Raw genomic sequence first — 22,546 nt, forward strand, 5'->3', positions numbered from 1 at the left:
GGATTCTTTTGCAATGCAAATCAATCTCTCTTAATTTCATTTGTTTTGTGAATTAAAGGGTTTCCTAAACAGGTGTTCTGAAAGCTGGGCACATCTTTACCTCTCAAAAATGGCTCTCCAAAACATACCAGATGGTTTATTATGACAATAAATAGGCATGTCTTTTAAGATATTGTCTGATTATACAAAATCATGCTCTAATGGCTTAAAAATACTTATGGTAATTTTCTTTTCATTGATGACCTGCCTTGAATGCTGGAATGAATGGCATGCCAAATTGCATACTCTCTTTCAACCAACAATACTTAATTTTCTAGTCGTGTAAAGAGAAAAGTGTTGCTAACTTATTAAGTTGAAGTGTTAGTATTATTAAATATATTTCCTTATATGTACCCGATGTTCGTAGCAGCATTATTCACAGTGGCCAGGACATGGAAGTGACCGAAGTGTCCTATGATAGATGACTGAATAAAGAAGATGTGGTACATATATATGATGGAATATTACTCAGCCATAAGAAGAGATGAAATACTGCCATTTGCGACAACATGGATGGACTTCGAGATAATCATGCTAAGCAAAATAAGTCACAGAAAAAGTTGAAAAACACATGATATCACTCATATGTGAGATATAAAACTCAAAGCAATAAACAAACATGACAAACAGAGACTTATGGACATAGACAGTGGATTAGTGGTTACCAGAGGGAAGTGGGTAGAGGGGTGGCAGATGGGGTAAAAGGGATCAGATATGTGGTGCCAGAAGGAAATTAACTCCGGGTGGTGTACACACAATGCAATATATATACAACTTACTATTGAATGATATACTTGAAACTTATTTGATTTTGTTAATATCACCCCCCCAAGAATTTTTAATAAAAAAATAAATAAATATGCTATTAGGTGGGACAGTCCAAAACATATATATATATATTTCTTTAAGAAAGATTATGTACTATGTATTTTCATATTTAATTAACATACCAAATTATCTACATTGAGATCTTTGGTGTTTGGATTAATTATATTAACTCTTTCAGTCATTCATTCAAAGGAATAGTTTGGTAAAGGTTTGTTGAGTTTGACCTATTTCATCTAGGAAGTTGGATTCTGATCATGAGATTTATCTGGGAAAATATACTTCCGTTTTGGAGTATAAGAATATATTTAAATTTAGAGTGAAATATATTCTTCATGGCCTCAGAGTGTCTGTGCATTAATGCAGAAAATGATGTTAGGATAAAATCTTGAACAATTAGGGATAAATATCTAAAATTCAATTAACCTTTAGCAGTTTACCCCATAGCAGTAACATGCTCTCATTTTCACTGCTGCAGGATTAAATGGATTCTTTATCACTGTACTGACACAGACAAAAGTTAGATTCTGCAAGACCAGTTTTAGCCAGGGCACATGAGCAATTCTCTGAGAATTGGGGATATGTGTACTAACTACTTCATTTGTAGTGCTTTCAATAGGTTATATTCTCCTTCCTGCTAGTGGTTTATTTTTATGAACCCATGTTGAATTTATGTTCAAGTTATTTTGTGATAATGAAATGAGCTTCCCAGCCTGGGCCTTGAGGCCCAGATTTATATAATAATCACCATGATTTCTGCATTACTTGCATAGCCAGTGTGTAGTGTATGAAGGTCAGGCATTCCTAACAATATTCAAGGATGTTTTTCGTTTTTTAGAAGAAGACAAAAACGTGAAATGTCTCACCTATCTTGAAATTACCTTAATAGTAAAACCATTTTATCGTATTAGCTTGACAAACTAAATTTGTGTAGATTGTTCTTTGCTTTTGACACATAGTTGCTTTGTTTAAATAATTACTGAATAATAATAGGACTTGACAGAATTTTCTTAGTATTTCAAACCTCTGAATGATTAATTTAAATGTCTATAGACTTATCTTAAGAGTCAGGAAAGTGCCACATGCACCCCGATGGTCTTGGTTTGTAAGCTCTACCCTCTAGGCCTCTTGAAAAGATAAGTACACACCAGAAGAAGAAAATTTAGGCACAAATTATAATTGTACGCTTCTCTGTAACTCTTCATAATAAACTTATTTGGGTTTTTATAATAATAGTCCTCACATTGCTTCATTTGTTTCAAACCATTGATGCACTGAGCTGTCTTTCTAAATCATTCACTAATTGTCTTAATTATTAATCTGTGAATTCATGTAACATGCATGGATCATTGAATTTCTATGTGTTCCTCCATCCCCACCCCATGTTTCTCTTGGATTGAGTCTTAATCCAATGAATTTCAAGATTGGAGGGAAGAGTTCTTATTAGCATTTTTTTACTAAAATTTCTGAATGAAAGTACTTTGGCTCTCTCTGCTTCATGCATTTGAACTGTTCTCATCTTAATGGTTCCTCTCAGGATGAGTTATATACTTCTCTTGGGTGCTGCTTTCCTTAGAGTCTTGTATTTTGGTTGCCTGTGTACTTTTATGACTTTGAAACCAGACTGTGTGTTCTATGATGAAAGATATTATACCTATACAAGGCGGACATATGTATGGGGAAATAAATGGATAGATGAACAAACCATTTAAAAAATGAGCAAACTAAGTACATTTCCCAGTGAGTGATAACCACTGTTCTTCTCTGGAATATATATTTTCATATACACTGTCCTCTTCTTTGTCACTACTCCCATTGGGGGTATTAAAATGTCTATGTTGCATACTGTATTATGCCAATTTATTTTTCTTTCATTTTCAAAGAATAACTTGAACATTTGCCTCTGGAGAAGTTAACATGTTTAAAAAGATTTAAGAAAATTAGCTCACACGAATTAAAGATAAAATGTTTATTTAAATAAAGAGGGACAGCTTCTTTGTGTCAACTTCCTCATAGCAACCTGAGCTAAACTGTGAATTTGTTTAGTGTTGAATTTTTACTTTTGCAGAGGAGTATCATCATTTTCACAGCCAGACAGATTTTAGAGGAAGATAGAAAACTCTTTTCTGAAGGGAGCTGTTTGTGTATGAGGGTGGGAACTGGGGCGGGGGGAGGGAGGAGTGGGTAGGGAGGAGTGTTTAGGAAATCTCTGTGACAAACACCTTTTCCCACAGATGTTGATAATTTTTAGTAGCATTTCCTGGACTTTACCGGAAAGTTCACATCCTATAAATAGCTAGCATTGTAATATTCTTATATCAATCTTTGATAGTCATATAACCAGAAGATTAACATCTAATATATGACTAAACTGATGAAAAGTTTTATTCAAATGATAACACTTGATCAATACTCTTTGAGAAGGGACTATGTGTCAAGCATGGAATATCATGGTGAGATCAAGACAGTGTTGATAGTTTAGTGAGGTAGATGGTCATTAAACAAATCATTATAAGCACTGTATAACTGCAAATATGCAAATGCTACAAAGGAGACATGCAGAATACTAATAAAATAAAAAAATAGAGGCTTCGTCTTTCTTTGATTTTGTGTAGTAATCACTAGCCATATATGGCTATTTAAATTTAATGTATTTTGTTTTTATTTTTAATTTAAAGATATTTAATTTAATTAAATAACATTTTAAAACTTACTTTCTCAGTCATACTGCCATATTTCAAGTGCTCTGTGGTCACATGTGGCTACCATATTGGACAACAGAGATCTAGAACACTTCCATCATTACAGAGTGGATAGCACTGCAGCTATAGGACCTGAGCGGATCTCTCTACAGAACAGATGTTTAAGCTTAGACATGATATCTGAGCAGGCAGTGACCCAATGAAAATGTCGGATAAGAGGGAGAATAGTCCTGGCAGAGGCAAGCTCTAGCATATAGAAGTAACCTGAATTAAACTTGAGCTATTGTGTTCATAGAATGGTATTACTACTCTTCTATGCATGAATGTTTTAAAGTTGATATAATAGTTTCTATACTCTTAATATTACTGCGACCATATAAAACAAAATCTTATTGGGCTTCTGTGTGAGGATATTACATTTAAACAATAATAAATCTGGCATCCAAAATTATTGAAAATCATTTAAAATTGTTTACTACAGTTTTTTTTTTTCAAAAAAAGAGCAAAGGAGATATTCTTTCATAATGTAAAGTTAAATCTTTTACCATCTCTCTCCCTTCTGTCACTACCATATACTTCTACTCTTAAAGTCTCTCTCCTTTCTTCTTCCAGAATCCCAATGTCTTAGAAACCTTCTCTAACTCAGCTTTTTATCACATTCATTAACTAGTTCTAGTTCTCATTTTAACTTTTTTTGTCCTGATATTCTATTACCTAGCTATTGGACAACAAAGAAAACCGCAAGAGCTTGTGATGTGGATAGCAGTTTCTCCTCCTTAATAGACTTTTTCAGAAAGAGACTGCCACACAGCTGTGATTACATCTTAACATTAAGGAAACATTCCAAATGCAGTTGGGAAAATTGATTATGCTATTGGATCTTGACTTTGGGCTCCATGGGTTTTAGAATCAAGTTGTTACTTCAATATAAATGCTATTATTTTACCTAAGAGGCTATGTTGTAGGCAACCTAATGAGTGGGTTTGCATATTTTTTTTTTCATTTTCTTAACACATTGGAGGTAAGAAAGCTAGGATAGAAGACCCCACTAGCCATACTTTTAGTCTCCAAAGTCTGTTATTATAACATATGGACATGGTTTTATGAAAGATGTGTTATCACTAAATTTAATATTTTTAGTCCAGTTAATTATGTAGAGTGAAATTGAATAAAACTTAATGAATTCGGATTTGCAGGGGAGCAAGTTAGTTTTGAATCAGTAGAAACCCAAGTGATCAAATACTGCTGAAGAAATAGGGACTTACTACTTTCAGTTGCAAAAAGTAAATCTAGACTGTGTTGCCTGGCACACATTCATAAATAGGTCTATTTAAATGATTAGGTAAGAACTGCTTCTAATTAAACTACGAGTTGTCCTTTTCTAAATTCCTAAAGGATTTAAGATTGATCAAATGTTTATTCTCTTAATTGTTCTGTTTTCGGCATGTGTCAGGGTCAAATTGTATTTATGTATTATGTATGAAAAAATAATTGAAACTTATGAGCATATTCCAGTATTAATACATTTTAAGAGGAACCAAAACCATTATTTTTTCAAAAGGTAAATGTTATAATCCTAATTAGGATAGTCCATGTACTATGGATTCTACCTTCTGTGTGGCTCATATCATTTCACTTTTCTCTGCTTCCTAAATCACTAGGATTACTTGCCTAGACAAGGATCTCCTGAGTAGGCTTTCTGCTTCCATCCTACTGCCTTTAACCTATTCTCACTTGGCTGCCAGAGCTGTTTGCACCAGAAGTTTGAATGGAGATTTATGAATGACTGTTTGGTTAGAGGTTTGAAGCTAGGGGAGTTCCGCTGAAGTTGTACTCTGCTTTCCTTAGATTGCTTTTTCTTTGTGATTTTTTCCCAGTAATTAATGGATGTTATGAGGATAATCACTACCTTCCCCACTATTATCAAGAAGTGCTGGGTCTCTCCACTGAGCCAAAGGGATCAGAACTCTGAATCTCATTATGCCCCATTTCCTGCTTTAGAAGCCTTTGCTGGTTTCCCACTGCTTTGGGCATAAAGTTTTAAAGCATTAAGGTGGCCTCTGAGCTCCTATGACGGTCGCAGCGCTTATTTTCTGACTAATATGACACTATTCTGTCTTGCTGTCTGTACTGCAACCACATTGGCCATGTCTTTTTAACTCAAGTATGATAAACTTCTTCCCATTTGATATCTGGAAGTTCACCCACTGAGTCTTCCTCATTCTTTAGGTCTTAGCTTAAATGCCACCTTCTCAGGTCATCCTTTTCTGATCCCATTCTTACCCACTCTTCCCTTGCACAGACTAGGGTAGATCAGCCTCATTATCTCCTTTGTTGCAATGACCACAATTATAATCAGATCACTACAAACTTAATTATAGAATTACTGTGTACCTTCTCTGCTAGACTAGAAGCTCTTGAAGGCAAGACGGGCAAGGGCAGTGTCTAATCAGTTTATGTTAGTAATCCCAGACCTAAAGCTATGTCCAGCATATAAAAGATATTTACTAAATATTTGTTGAATAAACTTAATACAACTTTGGAGACACTTTAAAATTTTGATTTGATAGATTGTAGAATGGAAACAGGTTCTTTTTTATTTGATGATGAAACCCAATAGTAGCAAATTAAATTCTTCTCTATTGACTTAAATATTTGTAACCGGCCTAAGTCATTTGATTTCCATTCTAAATGTAATGACTTCAATATCAAAGGAAACTTTAATTTCAGAGGAAATGCACTGATCATATCATCCACCAAATGCATTTTTTAAAAAATGTCTGAGGGAAAGTAGGAGCCACAGGTAAGGAAGAAATAAAAGCATCCTAAAGCATACTGAGCATTGAAGATAAAAGAGCCAGCTCCTTAAAAAGAGAATGCATATTGAAGTGGATGTCACTAATTTCATATAATTTTCCTGTCAGGAAGCCAAGAGCTTTGGGCTGTTTGTTCGTTGAAGTAGATGGACCTGAATTTGTGCTAATGACTCTTTTTGTCTTGGACCAAGAATTTAGAATCTATGTGTGTGCATGTGTTGGAGGTGGAGGGAGGGAAAGACCAAGAAGAGAAGAGAAAAATAAAATGAGATAGAGATAAGCAAAGGGACTCATGACGTTAAATCTATCCTTTAACATAATGTCCTAAAAAGCTAAATTATGGCTGTGCTGCAATCATAGATTAATCCTGCACCAATATTCTATGGCGTGGTCATAGGTATTTCTGAGGAAAAGGAAAAGTGGTTGGTGAGCCCTGCTCAGGTAAGGTCGGAAGGCTGACTTAAAACGTAGCCAATCTCTTCATTTTTTTTTTTTAATTTCTCAGAGAAAGAGTAGAATATTTAGCATTTTCCAGTCTCTCTGGGCTGTGAAACAGCATTTCTGGGTGCCTAGAACTGACATCTCTACTAACATTTCTGTTGAGATACCATTTGGGTAAAACTAGAGGAAGCATTTAACCCATCCCAGACGTACTTCCACAGGGCAGGAACATATATATAATGCCTCTGCTTGGCAACTCATTTATAAGCTCAAGGGCCTTATGGTATAAATATATAAGAGTTGTGACTAGTGGGACCTTGCCAATTTTTACATAGTCATGAGGATTCTATTGTGAAAATCAACTAGAATTTTAATGGGATAAGTATAGAAACCTAACATTTCAAGCTTAAAAAATAACTTGTTAAATCAAGTTCTCAAATAACCCTTTATTGCTCTTTATTTCCTTTACGCCCCCCACTCTGCTCCTACTTTTGTAAATGACCATCAAATAATTTGTGAATGTTCATCTATCTGGGTAGTTTTTTAAAATGTATTTTGGAGGCACAGTTGTCATTTTATTATTTTTCTTAAGTTAAATTAAAGAAAGAATGATAACTTTAATATTATAAATTATTATTGCTTTTTATTCCAATGAGATTGAAAAATAAAAGGAAGGGCCCCGTGACAACTGCTACATCTTCTTAGTTAAAAACTGCCACTGACAAGGACACAGTCTGTGTATTTCTAGTTACATTGGACTGCTCTGATTAATCTTCATTTCCTTTGAGAAAATTTACTACACTAAAAAAATGTATTTTTAATAGAGATTTCATTATAAAGCATGACCTTTGTTTCCCTCACAAACAGTTCCAATATCATTTTTACTTGAATCCTGGAATGTTAAAGCTAGAAGCAGCATTAGAAACAGTCTAGTCTTACTTTCTGAACAGGAAGCTAGTGTGAGAGGCCTTCTTGCTGGAGTTTTTTTGTGCTTCTTCTTCCTCTCCACCTCTCGGTTGCCTCTTCTGTATAAAGAGATAATAACACCCACCTTGCAGGGTTACCCTGAGACTAAATGAGGCAATGCATGTGAAACACTGAACACACTGCTTCACACATAGTAAGTGCTCATTAAGTAGAAACTAAAATTAATATCATTAGTATCATCAGCCATTCAATTAATTACATTGAGCATCGACTAGGGGCTTTGGAAAAAGCTTCTGTCCTGTCCTGATGGCATGAACCCATCTCAAGCTCTTCATTTCACCCCTAGAACTAGATCTGTCACTAACAGGGTACAATAAGGCAGTTCACTAGGACAGTACTTTCCATAGCTTTTTCCTGTATAAAATTGGCATAAGACTGAAAGACAAGCTTGAAGTAAAAAATAAAAGATGATTCTTAAAGTCTAGATTTACTAAAGATACTCATTTGAGCAGATCCACACTCTTACGTTGCCAGTTCAATTATTTTTATGTAATTATTGAAAAATCAAAATTACTTGCCTAAGGACTATTACAAGATGGGGAAAAAAATATAACACCTCTTATCTCTGGATTTTAGTTTTTAAAAATGTATAAGTGTATACTACACTTCTATCTACCTACCTGCCTATTGTGTGTGTGTGTGTGTGTGTGTGTGTGTGTGTGTGTACACACACTATACATAAATTTGAAACTAGTTCAGTCATATTGTAAAGAAGAAGGAAAGAAAATATAGGCTATAGGTAGTGGCTGTCATGACAATACCTAGATGATCTTTTTGTATTTTAAGGATTTGGTTGTCATACTGATGTTGATTTCAACAGCTTCAGTCACAGCCACTGGGCAACACCCCACACTTCAGAATTGTGGTTTGCAGCAGTTGCCCTGTTCCCTTTGTGCTTTAATGAAACTAGATATTTTTTGCAACCTATTTATCTATAATTCAGCATTAATTGGAGGTACCCTCTGGGTGAAACATTGCCTAGATCGTAAGTGAGTAAAGATAAATTTGTTACATTTCCTTTCCATAAGGCATTTACATTCTAGTAGGGGACTGACTTACAGATCATTTCAAATGCAAAGTAGTAAAATAAACAGATCAGAACAAAACAGAGACTAGAAGGATCAGGCTATCCTACCCCAGGAGCTCAGAGGAGGAGATATTTTATATGAGTCTCAGGGATGAGTAGGACTTTAATCTCAGGCCTGACTTGTGCAGTGTTGCGGTCTTAAAACTACATGATCCATTCAAGCGACTTCAACCAGTTTGGTGTGGCTCTCGTGTAAATTATCATGGAGGAGACATGAGACTTAAGGCAGGAAGGATGGGAAGCAGCAAAAGCATTGCAAACTTTGTTCTGGATATGTTTGGGAATACTGGGAATGATGTAGTCGAACTGGTGTTTTAAGAAGAGCACTCAGGAGCTAGGTTGTAGAACCACTGGAGAGAAGAGACCAGATTGAAGTCTGTGGAAATAGATTGCAAAAGTGACGAAAAAAAATGTTTGCGTCGAAGCAGTGATAGGGACAAGAGGACGGTCTTGAGTGTAATTAAAGCCAAGACTTAGTGGGGCTTAGTGCTTAGTGGTGGATTGGATAGATGAAAGAGTGAATGAGAGAAGAGATAGGAGTCCACTATCCAATGGACTGGAGTCCACTTCCAGATGACAAGGTGCATAGTGCAGCCATAATGGAGATTCCGAATAAGATACAGATTTGTATGGGAATGGAAAGAATTCTGTTCTAGAAGTGTTGAGTTCAAGGTGGCTATCTAGGTGGATATTTATTTAAACTTAGAGGAGATTCGACCATGGAATGTTGATTTGGACATCTTCAGTGAATTGATGCTAATGGAAGTCCTGGGAGGAGATAATATTTTGCGGGGAGAGGGTCTGGAATTTGAAGAGAAAAACACTCCCAACAAAATTAATTAGTACCTGAAAGAGTATAGAGAGCAAATCTATTTTTATCTCAGCTTTTAGACCTGACATTTTTGTTTGACCTCAGGTTCTAACTGAATTGGGCCTCAGAAAACATGAAGTCATTTTGAATCTTGGCCAAATATGTTGTTAATTCAAACATATATCCATAAACTCAATGCTTATGACATAAGTTTTTCTAATGGCTCTTCCTCTAAGGTATTATTTAAAAAATGACACTGTATCAAGAATGAAAGTTCCAAAGCTCTCTGACATAGGCAGTGAGTCACTTTTCTTTATTAGGATAATACAGATATGTTACAAACACCTTTTTATGTAGTTTAGAAATCATCGCCAACATGGTTAATCCCGACTGTTTTTCTCTGTGGCTTAAAGATGTTCTATGAAATTCTCTTGAGCTTATTTTCATATCGGTTACCCTGAATGGGATTTCACTTGAGTAGTGTTCTCTGGAAGATCATCAATTGAAATAAGCATGTGTAGTTGGTCTACTGCCTACCAATTTAATGTTAAGATTGAATATCAATTTCTGTCTCAACCATGATAGAATAACTGGCACAACTTATACCGCAGTAAACAACTGTAAACCTGGACAGGCAACTGATTTTAGGCATTGGAATACAGCCAGCATAGGTATGATCTTTGAAAGGAAGGAAACATGCAAGATTTCCTGATAACCGTATAGGGAAGGGAAGCCACAGCAGAAAGTGGTGGTCTGACTAAATCGAGGTGTCATTTGAGTTCGAAGTTCAGAGCTGCTGAAGTGGCAAAAATTTGACAGTCAGGGTACTGTCAAAAGAGGAAGTTGTGCAGAATGGGATGCAAAATCAGGAGTCATGGGGGTTCCTTTTATGTTACTAGACAGGGGCTGTGCTGTGCTTGCACAGAGTGGGACTCTGTAGGACCTAGCAGAGGATCGCTTCTGCAGGGCCTAATGCTTAGCATAAATTCCAAGGTCATATAGTGCTGAGATATGCCCAAATCCTCTCTGGCCTCAGCGTAGAAGGATCTTGCTGAACATATCAGACTCAGTTAAGCGTACAGAAAAACCACAACTTAGGAGTGAGAATTACAGTATAGAATGAGGGTCGTGTCTTTAGAACTAAGAATAAGACCAAATAGACCCGGTGTAAAAGAATATAAAAACAGGACTAACAGGATCAAGAGGATCTGCCAACAATTAAGTGCATAAACAGATGGAGAATTTCAGCTAAGAAATGGTAACTATAAAAAGAACCAAATGGAAATACTAGACAATTCTGTATAGATAAAATGCAAAGGCCAAAATGAAAAATGTACTAGATGGGATTAACAGGCATTACTCTGCATGATAAGTTAGTGCACTTAAAATTATCTAAATAGAAATTGCCTAAGCTAAAGGACAGTGAAAAAAAGAAGTGAAACGTTATGAATTATTTTGAGGTGGTTCATAGACTTAACAGTAAAAGTTAAAACTGGAAAGCTTCTAGAATAAATGTAGGAAAATACCTTAGAGACCTTGGGATAGACAGATATTTTAGCCAAACAAAAAGCCCTAACTATAAAAGAAAAAAAAAAACGCTTTATAAATTGCATTTTATTAAAATTAAAAACTTCTGCTCATCAAAAGACACAGTTAAGAAAATGAAAAGGCAAGTTATTATCTGGAAGAAAATACTTATGCATATATATGACAAAGACATGTACTCTGAATGTGTGCGTGTTTATATGACCAATGATCTCATTAAAAGGTGTTCAGTATCATTAGTTTTCATGAAAATGGGGGAAAAAAAACAGATTAAGTGACCGCTATCCCACTTGAAGGGCAATAATTAAAAGTTCTGTAGTGAGTATATAAGTAACAGAAATTTTTACACATTGCTGATTGAAATATAAAGTACAACCACATTGGAAAATAGCTTTTTTTCTTGCAAAGTGAAATTTTCACTATATTACCCAGCAATGCTACTCTCCCTGGTATTTACTCAAGAAAAATGAAAACCATATATCCACACAAAAACAGTCTACACAAATGTTTATAATAACATTATTCATAAAGGCCCTAAATGGAAATAATTCAAAATTCCTTCAAGAGAATAAATTCTTGAGTATTCATTTGTATAATGGAATGCTATTCAGCCATAAAAAATGTAACTACTGATAAATGCAAAAGCATGGATGAATCTTTAACAATTGAAAAAAGCCAGACACTAAAGCATACATGTTATAGGATTACATATATGTTAATTTTAAGAACAGACAAGTTATAGATGATGCTTGAAATCAGTCTGGCAATTGCTTATGGATGTGATGAAGCTTGACTAAGGGGGCACTGGAGAGCTTTCTAGGGTGATGGAAATATTCCATAATTTGATTATGGTCTTTGGTTTCATGTGTGTATACATTTGTCAAAACTTATCCATTATACAATCTGTCTATTTCACTGCATGTAACTTTTACTTCAATTATTTAAAAAGATTGGATATTTTTAAACAAGTGTGAAATAATCAACTTAAAATGCTAATTATGATTTTGCATAATAAACCAAGGTCAGTTTGGTCATAAAGATATCAAGTGCTCTGAATTCATCAAATATATTTTGGCTAAGAGTACAACCTTGGAGAGTTTATTTGTTGTTTTATGATTTGGTCTGGATTTTTCCTACCTGTTTTTTTTTTTTTTTTTTTTTAGAATAAGAATTTGCTTAGAATTTCCGATAAAAACAATTTATTCCCTAGACAATTCACTGAAATGGAATATTCTTTGAATTCCTTTCAAAAAGTCCTCTGGGGGGACATAGAGGAACGTTAGCTATTTTATCCCAGGGAGCTGGCTACTGATTGAGAAAGAGGCCCTGGGTAATTGAAGCCATTTGTCTGGGAACTGAATGTCCAGGCAGGAATAGGACCTGACTTAATTGAAAAGAATTGATGGTACCTATTAAGAACACGGATCCTCCGAGAACGAAAATGAAAGGGCCAGTCCAGGGTCTACTAGCATTTAGCATTGTTAGGGAAGATTGAGTTCATGTTACAGAATAGTTCTCTGTTGATGAGGATCAGTGATAATAGACTTACACAAAAATCTTTCCTTTTCTTCTCCTTCAGTCTCCTCAGAGGGCAGATATAATGGGGCAAAGAAGAATCACAAACTGAACCTATTATGTGGGTATTTTCACTTGGCATTTGTATAGCCTCAGCCTACATGAGTACTCAGCGTGGTATAATAGTAAGAACATGAGATTGGGTGTCAGAGACTCAGCTGCCTATTAGCTGTGTAACCTTCAGTGAGTCCCTTAGTCTTTCTGATTTTGTCTCCAAGGGTTGCTGTATGATCACATGAGATATATGAAAAGTGCTTAGCCTATGGTATGTTAACTGAAGGTAGCCTTTACTCTTTTTTACAAAAATTCAGCTCTGTAGGGTTGTAGGGTTTCTTGAGGACTCTTTTTTGAAATGGAAATAATGCGAAGCAGTAGCCATTCGTTGGCAAGTAAATAGTTGCCATATTATTGTATATGTTTTACTTAAAAAAACAAAACAAAACAAAAAAACAGCATTTTGGTCATTAAGTGAAGGCAAATGATTTGTAAATACTAAGTACCCTTCAAAGAGGCATTAGCTTCTATGAATGTTGCATGCTGCATGGACTAAACTGTTAATCACGTGTGGTTTATTGTTATGTATTTTTCATGAGAGGAGGAAAAGAGTTCCACAGTAATAGTGATTGAGAGGTAACTAAAGTTACTATGCATCCTAAGTTAAATCATTTAAAAATCCTTGAACAGGAATTGACTTTCTAAGCAACCATATTGTAATCATAGATCTTAAGAGCAAAGAATGATGTCAAATCTTTGGACATTTACACATGTTAGATATTTCGCTCTGCAAGAGATGACCTCCTAAGTTCTAAGGACAGAAGGGCTGTGTGACAGTAATGCATTCTTCTTTGGAAAGAACTAGATGAGAAATGAATTAGGTGTGAGGGAAGAAAACTTTATTACTTAACAGAAAAGTAAGTTGTTTTAATGAGTGATTAGGCTATTTAGGTGAGTTCAAATCAGTTATTTTAATGTATTTATATACACGTGGTTTTAAGATCTGTCTTCAAAAAGTAAACTGTGTTGGAATTTAAAACTCAGTAAACTACTGAACTATTGAAAAAATAACTTTCATTTTTCAAAGATTTATCATGTATTTTTTAAGTCAAATTATTAAAGAAAAATGTAACCTGTAAGCTTGTCTCTTATTTGCCTCCCATATGTTTTTTTAGTAAAGAAATCTTTATGTTGGATTTTAATTTCCCAAAAAGATCCCAGTTTCAGAGCTCTTAGTATTTCATGCTTTTGGTTAGAAATGTATGGTCCTCCAGGTTGCTAAATGGATTGCCAGTAACAGTTGATATAATGGCTAGAACCGAATAAATATATATAACACAGCGATATATTCATTTAATTATTTAGTGCTCATTTATTTTTATCTATTGAGTACCAAGTTTAGTGATAGATGTTGAGACTTGGCCATTTCCCATATGTGTACAATATAATGTGTTTCCAAAGTTGTAGATGTCTATAAAGTATGACAGAAGGAGCCTCTAATTCTGCCCATGGTGAGATCGCAAGAGGTTTGATTAGAAGAGCTGCCTTGAGAAGTCGTAAAGAATAAGTAGAAATCCCCCAGCAGAAGGAATGGGAAAGCCTTCCACTTAGGAGTAGCATGGAGTGTGCAGGCACAGAGCTGTAGAAAAGCATGGAATGTTTGGAGGCCAGAGGTGGTTTGGTGCTTCTAGACCAAAAGCATTCTTTTGAAGACTGTATCAGTTAGGATCTCAACAAGAAACAGACGGCACATTCAAATCAGGGTGGGTTGAAGAGTTTATTTAAAATGGTGCTATTTACAGAGTCGTGGACTGCTTGTAGGGGAACCACACAAAATGTATGAACTGGGATCTGGAATAGTGGAGCTGTTACCACTCCTAGACAGAAAGGGACAAGAGGCAAGAGCTGTCACAGAAACACAGAGGAGAGAGGTATGGAGAGGAGCCCGGCTTGAGGGCCTTGACCTTTGGTCGAGGAGGCCAGATACAGGAGACCTCGGAGGGAGGAACCAGAGGAACAAATAGCCTAACCTACTTGCCTCCATTCAATCTCCTGCTTGGACTGTCTCCAGGAAAATAGTAAGCCTTTTTTCCTAGTCAGAGGGAATTTAGGATCTCCATCTATTTCTTTTGTATCATTTTCCCTGAAGACTTTTTTCTGTCATCTTCCTTGCTTCTCTAACCATCATCTACGTTTGGATAAACAGTATCTTTCCATTTTAATTCCTGGAGTCATCCAACACGAATAACTTGAAGAAGATTGCTGAGAGGCTGAGGTGCCTCCTGAGGCTTTTATCATTATCATAATTGTTGTTTAACTTCTGATTTGTCTAAAAAGATGTTGTTTTCTTTTCTTTTGTTTTTGTTTTGCTTGGGATTTCACTGGCATTTGTAACAGGTTCATTAGACATTTTGTGTACCTTTACCTGTTTATTGCTCATCAGAACCTTTTGGGGAAGGCAATATGATCTGCATTTTATTTATGAAGAAACAGACTCATGGAAGAGTTAAAACTGGACATACCGTTGAATAGATAAGGTGTTCAACCTCATTCACTTAGGTGATAATATGTTCATGTAGGATGTGCATGTCATTTACTGCTCTGTCCCATGATTAATTTAACACTTAAATGCCAGACACTATGTAGATGGTGGGATAATAGAGATAAGGAAGGTCCTGTTCTTATCTTTGATGAGCACAAAGCTCACAACTTGTAGTGTCATTAATACTAGAAACAAACAAACAAAAAATATGGAAAGAGAGATTAATTTGATCTAAAAATGAGATTAAAATATTTTGTTGCTCCCCATCAAAAATTCAAACAGAAGAGCTTTCATGTTTGCGTGCGTTCAACTTCCAAGTATTAAATTGCAATTTCAATCACAGATTAAGAGCACCTGTGTCAGTATATTTGTGCACAAGTTAGTTGAGATGTTTGTTGAATGGTGCTGCAGATCTTCAGCTGATCTGTGTCACTTGCATTAAGATTGGGGGGAGGGCATTTTTTTTTAAATGAGGTCTGGAATAGAATAGGCCTTTGGATTTGATTCTCCCATGAATGGATCCAGGCGAGGTTAGGTATGAGGTGACATTAAAGCTCATCCCCTGCAAAACGACTTATCCTCCTGTGCTGCTCTTTAGTTGTTATGAGAGTCAGGAGTTGTTGCGATAAGAATGTTTATTTCAAAAGTAATACGTTCTATGTTCACTGTCGTTGAGGATTAAAACTCCCCTCTCCCACCCTTTCTTTCTTTGGCCAATAGAATGCTCATGTCTGTAATGTTGTGTTGCTTTTGCCATCTCTTATTTGTGTGATCCTCGAATCTCTACCTTCTTCAGTAGTTGCCCGAAGGAGCCCTTTGCCATTGCCATCACGTCTTCTGTGAAGAACTTGTCCTTTGTTTTCCCTGCATGGTCGAAGCGGGTGTCTCTTTGTGACCTGGATAATTAGTTGGTCATGCATTTAACGCAGCTGTTACTCCATTTAACTTCCACGGAGTAGGGTTTTGGGAAGTGACCTTTGTGTATAAAATATAGTTATACTTTTTAGTTTTGCACCCTGGAAGAGGAAAACAGTGTCCTTCTACACTTTTTTGTCTGACAAATATCTCGTCTCTTGAAATGCCGTTCAGATATAGCATCATCTCTGTGCAGTTTTATCCTACACAATTAGTTTTTACATTTCTATCTTTTATTTGTAGCGTTATAATCTATCTGTTTACTTTGGCCCACTGGACTATCAAGGGACTAATTTATTCATTTTTGTATCTTCAGTAAATAGCATGAAACTCGATATTTTATGGATATCCAGTAACTCTTCATTGGATGAATTAATAACTGAATAGTAGGAAACGGGGAACCATTGTAGTACGCACTACAACCAACTTCTAAAAAGATATCCAGACAATGGGATGTAGGATGAATTGGTGGGGCGGTAATCAAAAAGGTCAGATGGATGGCCTGTGCAAAAGTTCAGACTTAGATTTGGGTTTTGGCTGACAAAATAGAGATAAAGAGGTGGAAATGAGTAGTTTTGTGGGATGTAATTTGACTGGCCATTCATTTTGAAGGTGAAAGATGAGGCAATGATCAATCAGACATTCCAGTCTTGGATCAATAGAGATGAGGCGGCCCTATTGAGAGACAGGGTAGTTGAGAAGCAAAGCTTATAAGAAAAAGTTGTGAATTTGGTTTTGGCCATGTTGATTTTGAAGTAAAGGATAAGCATCTTTTATGATGAAGGGAAGAAAAAAGAATGAATTTGCAGACCTACTTCTTATTGCTATTATTTATTTTTTGCCTATTTCATATAGTGGGTATCGTCCTCATTTTGTGAGTGCCCAAAATGAATCTCAGTGAGATTATGTCTTACCAAAGGTCAGAAAGAGTTAAAACTTTGGGGCCCCCAGGCTCTAAAAACCTGAGTTTTTCTATGCTACCACAGTAACCTCCTATGACAAATTGATCACTTTCCGATTCAGGTTTGGTATCTAAACTGTTCATTACTGTCCCCAGTGTCTTTCCTCACATTGTCCCTCTGTTAACATTCCTTCCCTTTTTGCCTTCAACCTCACTAAATTGCATTTGTCTGTTATGGGGCCAGCAAATTCTTACTTTCTCAAGAAGACCTTTCATGATTGCTTCTTGCCCCAACCCTTATTCATCCCTTAGATTCTCCTACTGTTTAGTATTTTGATTTATTTAGTTACAAAGTGATCATAAATATTTAGGCTGCAAAGTCTAATATATATCCCCAAAAGCCCAATATTCAAATGTAATTGAAGTGATAAATGCTAACATTGGGAAACTTTAAGATCTACACATTTGTATTCTTTGTCCAAGGCAATGATCTCTTTCCTCAGAGTGAAAGAGCTTTGAATGTCCAAGTGTTTGCATAATTGCTTTTCATCTCATTTTCTGCTAATTGCTTTAGAACATCTCTGTTACATCCTGCCTTTCCCATCACTGTTAGGTTTCATTGACCTTTAACAGAAAGGCAGCCCCTACCCTGGGGTATACAATTCCCTCACCTGGGATCTTTGCCTGTGATTCTGTTATACTTTAATGGAAGGCAACAACTGGCTCTGTGAAACGGGGCTTGTCTGGAGGATTCTGGAATTTTATAATCTATCGAGAAGATAAGGCCCAGGTGATAAACACCAGAACCTTCTGCTCTTGCCTCCTTGGTTAATGACAAATGATGTGTATGGATTGTTATGGTGAAGGGGGCACAGGCTGTCACAGAATTAGGAAAAGATATTTTGATACATAAAGCAATAATGTATTTGGGAAGTTACTTTTCTCAGTTTTGTCATCCAGGTATCATGAAATCAAGCCAGTCTACTTAGTTCTATGAAGTGGCAAAGTCTCTGCTATGTAATTTTCAACCTAGACTCATGGCGGGAGGCTTCTTGGTGCTGTGGTATAATCTATCTTATTTGGCCTGCACTTACTGAATACCTATTATGTGCCCAGTGCTGGGGAATCACTGATAGGACTCTGCCCCTGAGAAAGTGATCTTTTGTTTCATGTTCTGTAACTTGGACTGGTAGACTACAAACCTCTTAAGTGTAGCGGCTATCACAACTACATTTGACTTATGCAACACCTGTTAAAGACAAAAAAAATAGAGCCTGCTATATATTATTTATTATAATTTAATTTAAATCTTTCACCAGTTCAATGAGTTACTATTATTCCATTTTATAGATGAGGACATTCATCTGTAAAACAGAGGATCAATTTCTCCAAATACCTAGAAGTAGTGAAGACCTGAGCCAAATTATAATCCACTTAATCTGGTTTGAGAGCCTATGCACTTGATTGCTGTGCCATAAATGCATAGAGCTGGCAGAGTAGTAAATGAGCCCCAGGCAGTATAGACCTGTCATGTTGTGCTTGTATTATTATTCTCTCCCACTTTACTTACTAATGTTTGTTGGCCTTTTTTAAAAAAAAACTATTTCCTGAAATAGAGCTGATTTTTGTTTGTTAGAATACTGTGATCTTATCATTTTTATTCCTAAAGCTCACACTAATTTTCACTCAGTTATTCTAATTTAATTTGATCTACTTCTTAAGAATATAGGGAATACCTGAGATCTCTGTAGCAAATGAGCAGAAGGAATAAAATGGTGTTCTGCTTGCTTTTTCCTTCCTCACTCCTCTTTGATCTGATTATGGTCCATCCTTGGTTTCAATTAATGGCAAGTCAACAGAACCTAGCAATGCCTAGTTAAGGAATGGAAATCCTTCGGCAAAATACATCTCCAATGTTAAGCTCTACAAATAGTGGACATTCTGAAAGGAAGCCCATGGTTATTCCTAAGTAAACAAACACACAAACAAATATGTTCTGTCTTTAGAATGTTTTAATTTGATTTAAATCAGAAACATTTGTTAGATGGCTATTATGTCCAGGATGCTGAAAGACACTGGGAGGTTTGTTAAAATGCAGGTTGCTAAGCTCCATCTCGTTTTGATTCAGAAGGTCTGGGTTGTAGACCTATAATTTGTATTTCTAATATGTCAGGTGTCTCCGAAGCTGCTCTTTCTGGATCACACTATGAGAACCACCCATCTAGTAGGAGGTCAGTTCTCACATCTGAGCCACTATGACCAAGAGGCACAGAAGGCTAAAAGCACTCTGAAAAGGGGCAATCTTTCCCAAGGAAGCGTGATTCACTTTTGTGAAATCACCAACAGATCATAGTTCAAATGATCTTTTGCAATACAGTAAATTTGTATAACAATATGAAAACATATACTCTAGAGAATGATATACCCAAGTATAACATCCACAGAATATTATCATGGTGTGCTGACTTTTCTGGCTTTGTATCAACTGATACTTAAATAGTGTGTAAAACTTTGTTGATAAATGACCATGTAATATGTTGGGACCCATTAAACACGATCCTGGCTGAAGACCTGATCATCTGAAGCAGCCCCAATTTTTGTAATCAGTTGAGAATGCCTACAAAGTATTTTGGACAAATCAAAACATATTATCATGGACTAGTAGACCTAAAGGAAAGAAAACCAACTTCAGCCAGACCTTGACTGTGTTGTGTGACTCTCTTCCACAATGTGGGTCTTTGCCATATAGCTTCGTTTAAGATTTTCATTTCCTGAATTTGGGCTGCTTTCACCAGTTACTTGGGATTGATTTAGTACATGTAGAGCACCTGGCCGAGTTCCAGGCACACACGTAATGGCAAACATGTATTCTGTGCCTGAAGTGTTTGAGCTGAAACCTAAGAGAAGTCATTAAGGTACAAACTCTCTTTCCAAGTCTTAGTAAAGGTATTTTAGGATTTAAATCTTCTGATTTAAAGTCTTTGTCTTTCTGATATATGATCCTTGTGAACAAGCCCCTTTTGATTTTCTGTTCCTTAAGAGGGAATGGAACATTTTCGTCAGTCTCAAATGTCTGTTATTTTTTCTTTTTGGTAGCTTATTTTCTCCATTCTATCATATCCTCTGAACACTGTGAAATGGCATGATGGCTACCTATAATAGCTTTGTGTTTTACTGTGTTTATCATGTGGTTGAGAAAATTTAAAAACTGGCTTTGTCTTTTAAAAATTGGCTTGCCATCTTAAGTTCTTCTATTTTGTATGAAAGACATAAAGAATAAGCCTTCACAGCCTTCCTCATTGTTGATTTTGTTACTGCTAACGAACTTTGACATTGGGCAAGTAGAAAACGCAGTTGAACTCACTCGATTTAACAGTGGAAGATGTGGTTGGCATGATCCTGGGAAACTTTCCGGAATATGTTTGTGCATGTATCAGAAAGCTTTGCTCTATAACCATTGCAGCATTATTAGGGACTGATGAAGCAGATCCCGTTTGGTGGTAAATACCTCTCACATATACACAATCTTAAATATATTGTCATAAATGTAGTGTAAAGTTATTTCACATTAATGTTTTGATTTCTTATAACTGTCAAGTTCTTTCAGTAGTACAGCATGAACTAACAGTGCTCTTCCATGGCACAATTATTTTGTGAACTCTAATCTCATTGATGGAAGCCATTTAAATTTACCGCTATGCTTCTTCAGTTTGGGTGTCAATTTGATAATAACACAGTGATTAACCAAAGGCATCTTAAGGATGACAGAGGTAAGGGACAATTTTCACTAAGTGAAAGTATGTAATTACCTACACTCTAAAAAAGATTACAAACAACAGACAAAGGAGGTACACCTATGAATTACAACAAAGAGCTTCTGAATTGATGATTTATTTCAGTTGACATTTGTCTTTCTTGTCAGGATATGTTTTAAATTTTTTTTGGTGAAAGAATTGAAAGAAATGCCTGTTTGTATTTTCAAATAATTCATTCTACTTGTAGACAGCTGCTACTGATTGTTCTTTGCATGTCCATTGAGTTTTAAAATCTAGTTCACTTTGGCTTTAAATTTACTTTTTTAAATAGCATATTTAAATTTCATTTGACATACTAAAAAGTGTATGTAGCCTTTGGAGTTTTTAAAATCATTTAATGTCATTTTCTTGCTTTGTTTTTTTTCTTTTAATAAAGCCATCTGTTTAGTAAACATAGAAAATTGATTGATATGAAACCCAAAAAGTTCATAATGACAACTAAATAACAGATGACAGATTAGACAAGAACAAGTCATTAAGTTGGCCTATAAAAGGACAGCCATCTGCACCACTAAAACAATCTTCCTATTGATGACAGTAATAATTTTCTGACTCCGTGACAGCTAAGAATTTATAGAATAAAATGGAAAGCTTATAAATTGAGAAGTGAAACTTGATTTGGGGTAATTAGTGTAACCATTTTATTTCAGTGTTACATGACAAATGAATCAAGATTATAACAAAATCTTTGAGAACAAATAATCATTCTGTGTATACATGTGTGTTTCATCTGACACGCAAAATGACTAATCTACCATTTTTTTTTTTTGGACTAAATTATTAACAAATGTAGAGAATCTAATTCATTGCAGATGAAAAAGATTTATGCTTCAAGATTCTTTAAAATCCTACTCTACAAATTAGTGACTTATAATTAAAATATAAATTTAGTGCGCGTGTTTAAGGATAACCAGTCACAGACCCCTAGGACTGAAAAGGACCATAGGGCCATCTGTCCTTACTTTGCCAACGCTGTCATCAAAGTTGAATCCATTTTAGGATCACTAACAAAATACTGGAAAATAACAAGGAATGATATATATTTTGTAGAGTTAAATAGAATCTTTCATAATAATGATATATGTTTTGTAGGGTTAAATAGAGTCAGGTACAAGCAGTTGGATATGGTTAATTTGAGAGAACCTATAGCTGTTGACATTTAAAAACCAAGTTGAATTAGTTGGTTTTAATTTAGAATTGTTTTTCATATTCTCTCAATGAGCTAATCCTCTCATTAATGCTAAATGACTTGAACCTTTGCTTTTTAATGTGTAACTATTACTAGAACTGAATGTGGTAAAAGTGACTTAAATGGTATTGGATTCTTTTTCTGGTAACTATTGTTTCTCTGTTTCTTCACATTCTGTGTGGAAACACCTTAATGAATACTTATAGCATGAAAAGATATTGATATTTAATTGGCTTGGGGCTTTGTAGAGAATAGTCCTATGTCAGAACCTAAGGATTATTACTAAAACCGAGTCACTACTTAGCAGGGTATGGGAACTTTATGCCCCCCAATCCTGTGCTTTGGGTTTTATCATTTTTATG

At 35.5% G+C, this 22,546-nt stretch overlaps 1 protein-coding gene and 1 long non-coding RNA gene across 5 annotated transcripts in view; one reads left to right on the forward strand and one right to left on the reverse strand.

Annotated features, from left to right (window-relative positions):
• Nucleotides 1-22,546, forward strand: part of FHIT (fragile histidine triad diadenosine triphosphatase) — a 1,065,768-nt gene that overhangs the window by 483,160 nt on the left and 560,062 nt on the right. The gene's annotated exons all lie outside the window — the stretch shown is intronic.
• Nucleotides 1-22,546, reverse strand: part of LOC120599479 (uncharacterized) — a 48,278-nt gene that overhangs the window by 16,032 nt on the left and 9,700 nt on the right. The gene's annotated exons all lie outside the window — the stretch shown is intronic.

This window comes from Pteropus medius, unplaced genomic scaffold, assembly GCF_902729225.1.
Source record: "Pteropus medius unplaced genomic scaffold, Ma_sr-lr_union100, whole genome shotgun sequence".
In the NCBI taxonomy this organism is placed as follows: Eukaryota; Metazoa; Chordata; class Mammalia; order Chiroptera; family Pteropodidae; genus Pteropus; species Pteropus medius.